This window comes from Podarcis gaigeae (assembly GCF_964106915.1).
Source record: "Podarcis gaigeae genome assembly, chromosome: 5".
Lineage (NCBI taxonomy): Eukaryota > Metazoa > Chordata > Lepidosauria > Squamata > Lacertidae > Podarcis > Podarcis gaigeae.
Window position 1 is genome coordinate 28,553,059 of NC_139681.1, and position 12,526 is coordinate 28,565,584.

General features: G+C 41.5%; 1 long non-coding RNA gene across 2 annotated transcripts; it reads right to left on the minus strand.

Moving 5' to 3' along the window:
* Positions 1-204: 204 nt before the first annotated feature.
* On the minus strand, positions 205-12,203 carry LOC310845460. Of its 2 annotated transcripts, none has more exons than XR_014564768.1 (3): positions 11,900-12,203; positions 3,575-3,714; positions 205-1,464 (listed from the first exon to the last, which is right to left on the minus strand). It is a non-coding gene; the product is annotated as an uncharacterized lncRNA (long non-coding RNA). The 2 variants fall into 2 exon arrangements; XR_014564769.1 differs by lacking the exon at positions 205-1,464 and adding an exon at positions 2,030-2,111 and having other exon boundaries at positions 11,900-12,202.
* Positions 12,204-12,526: the final 323 nt, after the last annotated feature.

Here is a 12,526-nt window from a genome sequence, read left to right on the forward strand (position 1 = left end):
TACAACTGCTGTAGCTTAGCTAAGGTTGACTGTTACTTCTCATTGTGATGTGTTAGCACAGAGGTTCCTAAACTTAGTTGGCCTACTGTACTGTCCCCTTTTCAGAAAAAAAAGTACTCAGTGCCCCCTGGAAATCTACCTTCTCTAAGTGAGCAAACAGAAACGATGCAGTGACAAATTTGTGTCAGCGGACTTGACCACTGATTGGTTTTAACTTGCACTTTGCGTGTTTATTTGGAAAATAAAGTAATCACTACGACTTTAACTCCACGTTACATCGGTAAGTGTCACTATACAGCAGATGAAACATGTACAAACAGTTTTTCAAAATTTTCTTCTCTTCTCTTCTCTTCTCTTATTTCTTTATGCTTCCACTGCCTCCTTATTTTTATTCGGTACCCCCCAATTTCACCAGAGGCTGCTACTACCACCCACCAAATTGTTCCAGCACCTCCCAGGGGGCAGTATCATCCACTGTGGGAAACACTGTGTTAGCATTTATAGCAGAACAGGATCCGATCACAAGCTGGTGGCATTTCTAGGCATCTTGTAGTTTTTTGGAAGACGTAGGTGCATCATGATCTAGAAGCATTGGATCTCAACCTGAAGCCTAATGCTGGAACAACACATGGTGGCTGATATGCGACTACTGCAACCTGTGTCCCCACTTCTATTCTTCTGCTCTCTTTTGTAACATTTAGTAAGCCAAAATGGTGATGTGATCTTATCTCATTGCACATTCCCTGCCCCCCCCCTCACTGCCTTCCATTTAGGGGGGCAGGGAAATATGCAATAGAATGTCCTTTGCTTCAATCCCTACCCCACGTCACTGCCGGACTCTAAGATCAGAAATAAGCTTAGCTTGGGGGGGGTGTATTATATTGAAAGAATTGTAGGGACATTTCCGAGGAAGAGACAAATTTAGAAAAGAAAATCACTCTAGTCCTAGTAACCGTTTCCTTCTCCTTTTTCACTGCTGGAGAGAAGTTCTCTATTATGTTACTGTTAACAGAACTTTTTTTTCCATTTCAAGAATGTGATGAACTTCTCCAGCCACAAGACCAACAAACCAGCCCACTCAATCGCTAACTCGCTACTAGGAAATGACAAAGGACTAAAGCCCCAACAAATGAAAAAAGAATCAAATGAGGTGGAAGGAAATGTGCACACTTAATTATGAAGCCAGGAAAAAAGGGTGTGGAATATGTATTAGTAACAGAATAAAACAGTTATTTAATGGCACAAGTTCCCATGATCCTTTGGTTCCCTTCCAGCTCCACAGTTCTAGGATTCTAGGTTGTCTGATCTCCCAGTCCTGAGACTTTAGCCTGGTCCTCACATTATTCTAAGCCATGGTTTGCGGTTAACCATGAGTTGTCTAATGGATGATCAACAAACCATAGCTTGCTTCTCCAAATTATGTTTGTTTTCCATCTGTTCTTGCCTTTGTAGCTTGGCAAGCATCTGCAATAGAGTGGCCAAACAAACCATGGTTAAGGAAGGCTGCTTGTGTTCACACATAATGCCAAGCCATAGTTAAAAACTTAAAACAAACCAAGGTTTGTAAGCCATGGATTTGGTGGCAATAAACAAACCAGAGTTACACTAAGTCATGGTTTAAGAAGCAATTGTTTATTAAACCGTGGCTTAGCACGAACAAACTAGGTGATACTGGGTGATATCTAACTGTGTCTGTCTACCAGTGGAACAGACTTCTGCTTGCACAACAGGACTTCCCCTTTCTCCCTTCTGTAGTTCTTCATATCTCAGATCTGCTGCCCCTGTGGCACTCACATACCTTGCCACATGGGTGGCCTGGCCCTCTTTGGGCAAATTGAGCTCCAGAGTAGTCCACTTGAGGTCACAGTGTTACCCTTCAAGGGAGAGATTTATTTCATTGTTTTTAGAAGAGTGGATCAGTTGTCACTTTCTGCTACTCCCATTTCCTTGCCCATTGCTTCCTCAAAGCTTCCATTTCTTTTCCAGTTGTGCATGTAACTATTCTTGGCACTCTTCAATCAGAGAAGAGTCCCTCAGATTTGCACAAAACAAATTCTCAAAATTCTTCACCACATTTATGGACAGCAAAAGGTGGTGGTGGTATTATTGTCCTAGTTTATTCAAAAACATTCAAGAGGTGACTAAGAAAATTCCCAGAAAAGTTATCAGAACATTATTTCCTGAGAAATCGTGGCCCAGATCTATACTGTCTCTTGTTGTGTTTACTCACAACTGCTACTTCCTCATTCCAGATCTAGCTCCCATTACGTTTTTACTTGCGTACCTCTTAAATCAGCTATGATTTCTGCTTAATGGCTCTCCATTTTTATAGCTGCTGTGTCAATGTGCATCAGATATATAATGAAAATGCACCGGCAAGGGGTGCAGCTCTACAATTCTGTTTCTATGATTGATGCAATACAGCACAATCGTGGTGGATTTATACCAGACTGTCCACACACCATTCCACTGTATTACCGTATTGGCCCGAATATAAGCTGCACCTGAACATAAGCTGCACCTTTAAAATTGGAGGGGGGGGGAGAAAAAAAGAAAAAGTACCTGAATATAAGCCGCTCTATTCCTCACTGCTCCTGGCTGCATACTGGGGTGGGCGGGGGGAGCTGCACTGCTGCGTTGCCGGTGGCCTTTCCCCTTCCTCGCTTCCCAGCTTTGGGGGAGAGGACGGGGAATACACACAGGGTGGGTGCCCCTTTGCCACGCTCCTGCCGCTGTTTGCCCCACGCTCCTGGCTGTATACTGTACAGTCGTGAATATAAGCAGCACTTTAACTTTTCGCGGTCAGAATTTGGGGGGAAAGTGAGGCTTATATCCAGGCCAATATGGTACGTAGTTAAGCTTCTCTAGTGTTACTGCATTATTGCCATGTGGAGGTTTTACTCCTGCACTATAGTGCAATCAAAGTGGAGGGAAAACCATACCTGGAATACATGTGCTATGAAAAAATCACAAGATTTCAGAAGAAAGCTAAGGAACCTGCAATGAGCAGTAAGTCTGCCCTGAAACATTGACAGATGCAAACAGTATAACAGTCTGAATACCATCATGAGTGTAAATTGTCACGAATTCTATGGGACGGTTTCCATTCATTTAAGTCAGCTCAAGAACTTTTACCACCGTAACTAAATGAGGCCAGGGCATCTCTGTGAAATCTGCCAGTGCATTCTGGGTTTCTCTTTGATGGCACTGAGGACTCTGGGCTGCTCTGCTGATTCATGTAGGGTTCATGTAGCACTGCAGGTGTCCTTTTAAGTGTACTGCTCTCAAGCTGCTGCCTCTTAAGCCTTCATAGCGCCGGCCCTAACATTGGTAGATGTCAATTGTACACAGCGAATCTGTTTGCACATTGATACTATTCCCTCTTTTGCACTTCGCTGCTGTACTTTATGCAATTAACCATATCAGTGCTATGCCGTTTGGAATGACATTTATTTTGGTCATTAATCAACAGCGAAAATGAACTGCAACTGCTTTATCGGAATCAGAACTAAATACCAGTACTTTTGGAAAACAGAGAGCATCTCTGAACGCACAGAACAAATATTTGCATTACCTATTTATATTAAAATATGCAGAAATTTCCTCAGCGTCAAGCCAACTTATAAATTTTTATAACTTTTTCAAATTCTTCACATTTTTTAACACACAGCATTATTTCAGCTTTGTGCAGAGCTCAATAACAATCTTTCTGGCCTGGAAGGGAAAAAGAAGAAGAAGAACACACATTAGAATAAAGAATGCAGAATAAATAAAAAACAAAACAGTACAGATTGTACATCTACACATACAAAGACAACTTTCATGGTGAGGTCTGAGCAATTATAACAATACAATGTACCACATGTTGATTGAAAAGAATTTCTCTAGTTATTGAAGTCTTTCCTGGCCAAGTTTCACAAAACATAAATTAGAAAGAGGGGGGTATGACATTCTCCCAATCTGACTTCTGTGCAATGCCAGTCATGCACATTTTAAACACAGACGAATAATGTGGCCTTTCTTCTAGGAACTGTTAACAGCTGTAGAAACTATTATGGCCTGCTTAAAAAACATGTCTTAGTAGCCAACACCCTCCAGACACTTAGCAATCCTAAAGCTATTCCTCCCGGCTAAATGAGAAGTGCTGCTGGAACAACACAATGTTTGACTGATGATAGTTGCTGGGAAAACAACAACGAACAAACAACACAGACCTTTCAAACAGCCATTTGAGCCCTCAAATGCATAGTTAGGAAATGATCCACCAATTTTATAAAAACTTAAGTGGGCAGAAGGGGGGGGAGGGGAGAGAAGAGACCAAACAAGAGAAAGGGGTGAGAGAAAAGAAGCAAGGGCTGCAGCAGTCAGCGACATCACAAACTGAGGTCTTCTTCCAGGGATGAGAAAGCTATGGACCTTCAGGTGTTATTGGAGACCAGCATCCCTGGCATCAGGGATGATGAGATATGACAGTTAGTTAGTTAGTTAGTTAGTTAGTTAGTTAGTTAGTTAGTTAGTGAATTTCTATGCCACCCCTCATCCAAGGATTACAGTGTGGTTTACAACACATTCTTCATCCTTGCTGTATGCTAAGGAAAATCTAGATTCTTTCATCCACTGAGATTTGCTAGAAGCATGTATCTTTCTACCATGAATTTTCCTGTTCCCCCCACCCCCTCAGCACAGGGTAGGATCAACCAAACTTCAGACAGAACTGCTGTCATCCTACAATTGCTGAAAGCAATTTGGATACCTGAATTACCAAAATGATTTCAGTTTGAGTTTTTCTTTTGTAAATGATAAATGAGTACTGAGAGTACTGGGAATTCTGGTGAATAAACCTTATATGTTGTGGTTTGGTATAAAAAAACAATTCTAAAGCACAGCTAACAGTGTGAGACAGTTCTTTTAATTAAAAAAAATCAAAAAATAATTAATTAAAATTTGTGAACTGTTGCTAGAAGCTACTCCAGATAAGGCTTCTTTCCTATCTGGCCCAGTGAGATCTATATATATACTGTATGTGTGCGTGTGTGTGTGTGTGTGTATCTGTACATGTGGCCACATCCTGCTTCTGGCCTGACCTCAGCTTCTCCTCCACGGTCTGAGTCATGCCCACCAATATTTGAAAGGAAAGTAACCACATTTGTTTTAATATCAATTGAACTGCAGATTCATTGTTTGACACGGGGCAAGTCTGACAAACAAACCCCTTACATTTCCAAAAGAATTTTGAGCACCCTAATCTCAAAATACACATTGAGTAAAGACCAGATAGCACATGCAGACAATTGTGAAAGTGCATGTTTTATTTCAGTCCCTCAACCAACCACAGTGCTAGCAGTTCAAGACAAGTGGATTTTCCTGACTGGACCGATAGCTTCATTTCTCCAAATACCACAGCACAACATCGCCAGCCCTTGGCATTGCTTGTAGCTCAGATTTGTTTTTCTTTTGTGGCTATAATCACATTGCTCTATATTTTGCTTCTTCTGCCACCTTTTACGTATACTACCACAGAACCTAGGGCTTGCTGATCAGAAGGTCGGCGGTTCGAATCCCCGCGACGGGGTGAGATCCCGTGGCTCGGTCCCAGCTCCTGCCAACCTGGCAGTTCAAAAGCATGTCAAAGTGCAAGTAGATAAATAGGTAAGGTAAATGGCATTTCCCTGTGCTGCTCTGGTTCACCAGAAGCGGCTCAGTCATGCTGGCCACATGACCCAGAAGCTGTATGCCGGCTCCCTCAGCCAATAAAGCAAGATGAGCTCCACAACCCCATAGTCTGCCATGACTGGACCTAGTGGTCAGGGGTACCTTTACATCTAAGCTGAAGAAAGCTTCGGTAATTTTTTTTTTGGGGGGGTGAGGTGGAAACAGGGATGAAATGGCCATCCATCTTAGCCTTAGTAGTGACAGTGTCAATATGCCATATTATTGATCAGGAAAATTATTTTCCTGTGTCTGCACAGCAGTAGAGCGAGGGCAGCAAGCACTACCCTCTCTCTGACTTGGCTTTGTGATGGTGACCCTACATAGTAAATAAGGTCTGACTAGTCAGAGGTAGCCAACATGATGCCTGATATTGTTGAACTCCAACTTCCATCAGCCCCAGCTAGCATGGCCAGCGGTCAGGGATGATGGGAGTTGTAGTCCAACAACATCTACAGGGCATCACGTTGACTATGCCTAGACTACCTGATGTCACAGAGCCAAATCAGAGTAAGAACAATACTTTTCACCATCATTCTAGCACAGCTAAAGACAGAGGAATTAATAAAGCTAAAAAGTGACTTAGATGAAGAAAGGGAAATTCTCTTTGAAACTTTTAAGCCACATCTCCAAAACTCCCCCTTTTGCATCAAGAAAGTTTGCAATGCAAGTTTGCAATGCAAGCCATGCACCCTAGATGCTGCAAGTGTACTCCTACAATAGCAAAGTGCAAACCTACCTGTGTGCAGTATATAATCAAGGTACATTCATCAGGGACTCACGATGAGCTACATATCCCTGTAGAACACACACTCAGTGACAAATTTGTGCATTCCTCTGTAATGTGTGCAGTTCCCCCCATCCTGCAATACTCCCATTACACCAGGTAAACTCAGGAGGAAGTTACTCAGGAAGTCACTGGTCTGACACAAACATTCAAATGGGTCTCTGAAAATCTCTGTGTCTTAGATTGGCAGAATCTCCTACCTAACCTATTTATTTATTTTCTGTTAAACGTTTGGGTTTTCCACATTATTAGCCAATAAAAGTAAGCTATGGTGTTTGTTTCTGAGTAATGGTAACAACCAAAACGGTTATTTCTGAAGTTGGCATTTGGTTTGTAGTCTATTATGGAGGTCACAACCAAAGAAGTGATTCATAAACCTCAAGGAAACAATTCATCATGTTCCTAGTTATGAAGTGATATCACCGTTTCACATCTCCATAAGAACTGCAAAAGGAAGCCATTGTTTTCAGTCATTCGCTAGCAATTATTTCCAAAAGAAAGTGGCATTTACACAGGATGCCATTACAAGCGAAAAGAGAATTTGTTCACAACAATGGTAGTTCATCAAGTTCTCTTTGTTCTAGGATAATAGGAGCTGAGAAGCTACAAACCACTTCTTAAAGGTTGAGGTGAAAGAACTCCAGATGTTTTATTAGGGTAGATCACAGTCATCTCCATATTGCCTGAAAGGTGCTTATAAAATATGTGTCTGTCTAATCTGATTCTCTTCAACTTAAATTCAACTTTTTCAGCAACTACACATTCAGAAGTTTTTTGCAGTATTACCCTTGGATGACTGAACCACTTTGTGTGTTGAAACCCTTTCTGCTTCCTTTGAAATTCCTGTTAAAACCCTCCCACCCTCGCTTTTGCTTAGAACTTAGAAGCAGATATGCAGATTCTGAAAGCATTGCCCTTGCTCTGACTTGGCTTTGCAATAATACCATGCAGTCAATCAAACTCGACAACACGATGATGTCACAAAGCTAAGTCAGAGTGAGAAAATTCTGGCACAGCCAAAGAGGTGAAAAAGGTATGTGTTGCGTGATCAAATATTACCATAAGGGTTTTTGTTCTTGCTGTTTTTAAAATTGAACATAGTACACTAGCATAATAGAGAGAAGGCTATACTTTTTTCTGGTGGACTAGCTTTCCCCAGCAGGGAGTTTTTGACATGGGTGATTATTCAATAATGCTCCATTACTTCAAGTTACCAAATAAACAGGTACTTTATTTCCCCTTATTGCTCCCTCTCTTCTTCCCAAACTGTTGTATGCTATGCCCAACTAAAAAGAAAAAAAAGGAAACCAGCCCACAGCCTTTCCAGCTCATTGTGAGTCATCAGGTTTTCAATAAAGCCTGCAGTCAATGATCTTCCATAAACTGGAATTCTAATCATAGTTTGTATGCTCTAGGACTTCCCCAGATCTGAAAAGTTTAAGAATATGTTTAATCCAACCAGCATGGGAAATGTACAGAATCCTGCATTTAAAATGAAAAAAATCACATTTAAGGGAAGCTAAGGGCAGAACTGCCATTTTATAAGATGAACACAGAGTTCCGGTTTCTGTATTTCTCTTGCAGCACTAATGCAGGAATTGTGAGGTGAGATTTCCAGTAGAGAAGGGGTGCTGAGAATGAGTCTTGGGAGAGTGAGTCTAGGACTAATTAAACATGCTAGTTCTTCCCTGCTCTGCCACCACTTTTTTTTTTAAACCTGCCCACCTTCTTGCAAGTCAGCCTCTGGGACTGTGAAAACCAATGTTGGAAAGGATTTTCATGAGTTATTCAATACACAAAGGAAGAATGAGGCACCCGCCCCCCCATCTTCCAATTTTCTCCTTCAAAAGTTGCCCTACCCAAGTATTCACATTACCTTGGCAAATGCAGGTTTGGGACCATGCGTTATCCAGGTAGCATATTGTCCTATTGAAGCTTACTGAAAGCTTGAAGCCTACGGGTGATTTTAATTATCTTTTGAATGTGTTATATATCTGTTTTTAACTGATTTATGTTGATTCTTTTGTAAACCACTTATTATTGTTGTTGTTTAGTCATTTAGTCGTGTCCGACTCTTCGTGACCCCATGGACCAGAGCACGCCAGGCACTCCTGTCTTCCACTGCCTCCCGCAGTTTGGTCAAACTCATGTTGATAGCTTTGAGAACACTGTCCAACCATCTCGTCCTCTGTCGTCCCCTTCTCCTTGTGCCCTCAATCTTTTCCAACATCAGGGTCTTTTCCAGGGAGTCTTCTCTTCTCATGAGGTGGCCAAAATATTGGAGCCTCAGCTTCAGGATCTGTCCTTCCAGTGAGCACTCAAAACCACTTATTACAATCAAGCAAAAGATGGATGATAGAGATAGATAGATAGATAGATAGATAGATAGATAGATAGATAGATATAGATAGATAGATTTGAAAATAATGGAGTCTTTGTGCTACATACAGGTCAAGAAAGAGTGAATGTGGTCAAGAAAAATTCAAGTGCAACCTGTGTTCATCTGTAGCACAAATGGCTTGGACATAGAGACTTCAGGATTATAGCAGACCTGCCAAAGAAAAGTTTGGTGAGAGGAATGGAAATTAACTGGTTTATGTTGTTTTTTTGTAAACCACTTATTACAATCAAACAAAAGGTAGATGATAGATGATAGATAGATAGATAGATAGATAGATAGATAGATAGATAGATAGATGATAGATAGATAGAGGTGTGTCCCCATTTAAGAGAGCAACACCCAGCAACCTTTATTTTTGCATGTGTACCCTGAGCTGTCTTTATGACTGGCATTTAGGATAACCATTATTTTGATAGAACTACAGCCGTGGGCACCACCATGAGCCTTCACACTTACTCTGGGGAATGTCAGCTTGTCACCACCACACTTGCTGCTTAAGTATCTCTCTGTTTGGCAGGCCTTGCAGTTACCAACCATCCCTCTGAAAAGCAGGCAGTGATGCGCTCACTTCTGAGCTGATGATGACAAGCCGACAATGTCCAGAGCAACTGGCCTTTTCTTTCTGTGGAATTCCTTATTGCTTCCTTGGATATCTTTATTTCTTCAGCCCCGCATGAAGAGGTGTAGAGATTATTGGGGCAACAGAACAGGGATGTGAAACCTGTAGTTCTTCAGACACTGAGTTGGGGTTGGGGTGCTAAGGTCCCCCAGGCTTGTAACAGGAACTAATCTTTTTAGCAGAACACTTAACATGTATACAATGCATTTTCAAGCACGGTTGACAAGAAACTCCATGTACCGAGGCAGTATATCTTTGAATCATAGATGGTGGGGCAAAAGAGAGTTTTGGTGGTTGCTTCTGGGTATCCTGGGGGCATCTGGGGGCGCTTCCAGACTATCTCTGTTTGGGGGTGGGATTCAAATATATGCCAACAAATTCAGGTTGTGAAATTAGAACTTGATTTGGTTCTCTTGTGCAACAAACCTAACCTGCCCCACCGATTTCTGACAATAAGGAAAGGGCTTATTGTGGAATAATATTTGCTTGACCTCCCCCAAAACAAATCACAATGAATGCTTAGTCAATAGCCAACACTGTCTAATCTTTCCCAACAACTTTATGCAAATGAACCAGGATGAATGCTCAGTAAAGAGGTTGCCTGGAAATGACCCGCCTGACCATTGGTGGAGACTGAAGACTGGAGACTGGACTCAAGAGATTCACCACCAGGAGGACACTTCTTCTGTTCTTAGTACTTCACATACATTTTTAATCTCATCCCTCTGAAACAGTCCTCCATAATTACTTGCTGAGTATCCATACAGAAGGCTGAGAACTAAGGAAATAGTGACTTTCCAGGAAGTGGTTTGTGAGATTCGCTTGCATCTTAAATAAGTTAAGCAAAGGAAGCTCACAGAAGGAAAATTGCCTGTACCCTCCTTCCCCATGCACCTCTCATGAACTCCATCCTGTATTGTTCAGGACTCTCCCCACACCTTAGCTTCCATAGAAGCCTTCCAAGGGCGCAAGTGGGTGCAGAAGGAGACACGAGACTTCTGTAAACTGATGTTGTTGGATGGACTGAATGCTGAATTAACATAGCATAGAATCCAGGCCAGTGTTTCCCAAACGTGGGTCTCCAGTTGTTTTTGGACAACAACTTCCATCATCCCAAGCGAGCAGGACTAGTGGTCAGGGATGAAGGGAATTGTAGTTCAAAAACAGCTGGAGACCCAAGTATGGGAAACATTGATCTAGACCTTCAGCCAGAGGGTGTCCACCTCACGCTCTTATGGCACCATCCTAACAATGTCTATTCAGAAGTAAGTCCTATTGGATTCAATGGAGCTTACTACAAGTTAAGTGAGGTTACGTTTGCAACTTTAGCTATTACACCACTAGCTTTCTAGAAGCACACCTATTGGCAAAATTCCTCTCAGCTTTGAATTATCATGAGACATAATTAAGGGAGAGGGCACAATGAGACATTATTGTAAGAAAGGGACAATAAGCGTCAGCTTATTTGGCTTCAATTGACTAGCTATCTAGCACACTTTCAAATTAATATCCAGCTTTGTTAATAGAAAGGCTTCCCCACTTCCTGTTCACTGCCTTCCAACTGACTTTTAAGATCCCAATAAAGCTAGAACAGCAAACATTTCCTCCTACTCAGTTTTTAGATTTCCAAAATGTACACATATTTTTTCATTTAACACTATATCCCAAAGGGACTTGGTGTATGGTGAAAGCTTTAGTTACCACCATGTTTTTTTGGCAACCCAAATAAGGATCTGGTCCAACTCCGCCTTCTACCTTGGGAATGGAAAAAAGAAAAGTCTACAGATGTGGGATAATAACTCAGTAAAAATGCAATGCTTTAGCACAGATGCATCTTTTCACTTTTCTTTGTTTCTAACATCTGGTTCGAAGGGAAATTGTCTTTTTTGAAAATTCATATTATTGACTATTGGCCATGCTAATGAGAATCCAACTCATATTGGATGGGAATCCAACTCATATTGTAGAAGAATTTCTGTACACATTAAGTGGCTGGACAACAGCATTGCAAAATTAGAAAAGTGAATTATGAAGGATGGCTGTGTTTTGGTTCACATCTTCTTTCAGAAAATGTGGCTTAGTTAAGTTTGTATTTAAATGTTCACTCATCTCCACGCAGAGAAAGCCCTACTGAGGTCAGTGGGTCTTGCTCCCATGTTACTGTATATAGGATTGCAGCGTTGGTTTTTATATAAATCCTCAAAACAGTCTTGATATTCCCTGGTTTCCCTTGAAGAGTTACTCATTTTTAATTCTTAATTTGCTAAGTTACATGTAATATTTACACAAAAGAAACCACTCTGCTGGTAGTACTCAAAGTATTTCTAAAAGAACCAGCACTCCATTTCTAAGGCAAGAAAGAAATAACTGTAGGCTTACTCACATTTCTAAATTGATTGATCTGGGACAGTTCTTCAGTTCCTGTCTGAGGTAGACTTTTTGGATATGTTATTTTGTTCCCTCAAGGATAATGCAGAATTTGAAGATGGACAGCCCTCCTTATCTAGGGGTCACTCTTGAGTTGAAGATGAAGGGAAGATGTTTAGCCACTAGCCTGGCTTTATGGCTAAGTCCTAATAGCACTGCCCCACCTCAAAGCTGCCTTAAGGGTGATGCTCTGTTTCATTGTATTTCCGTGGCAACAACTGATGCTCCACTGTGTCATCATTGAGAGTCATCTGATTGGTCAGATTAGCCTTTATGACTCTAGGCTATGTCATGCAGCTGAAGGTCTGAAATAAAGTCCAGTAGTGGTGTCAGTTATCAGCCCAGCAATAGCAAAAGAAGATTGTGTTTTGCAGTTGGGAATCAGGCAAAAACCAGATCGAAATCACCTATCCAGAACAATAGAGCCTTCAGCTTCATGCAGAACTTCCATCAGGGAGTAAAAAAAGATGACTTTCCCAAGGCAGGGTATTCCACAACCTATGCACAGGCAACAGAGAAATTCCTGCTACATGATCCTGACAACTGGTGGGAGGACATGTAGCAGGGCCTCCTCAAATGACCT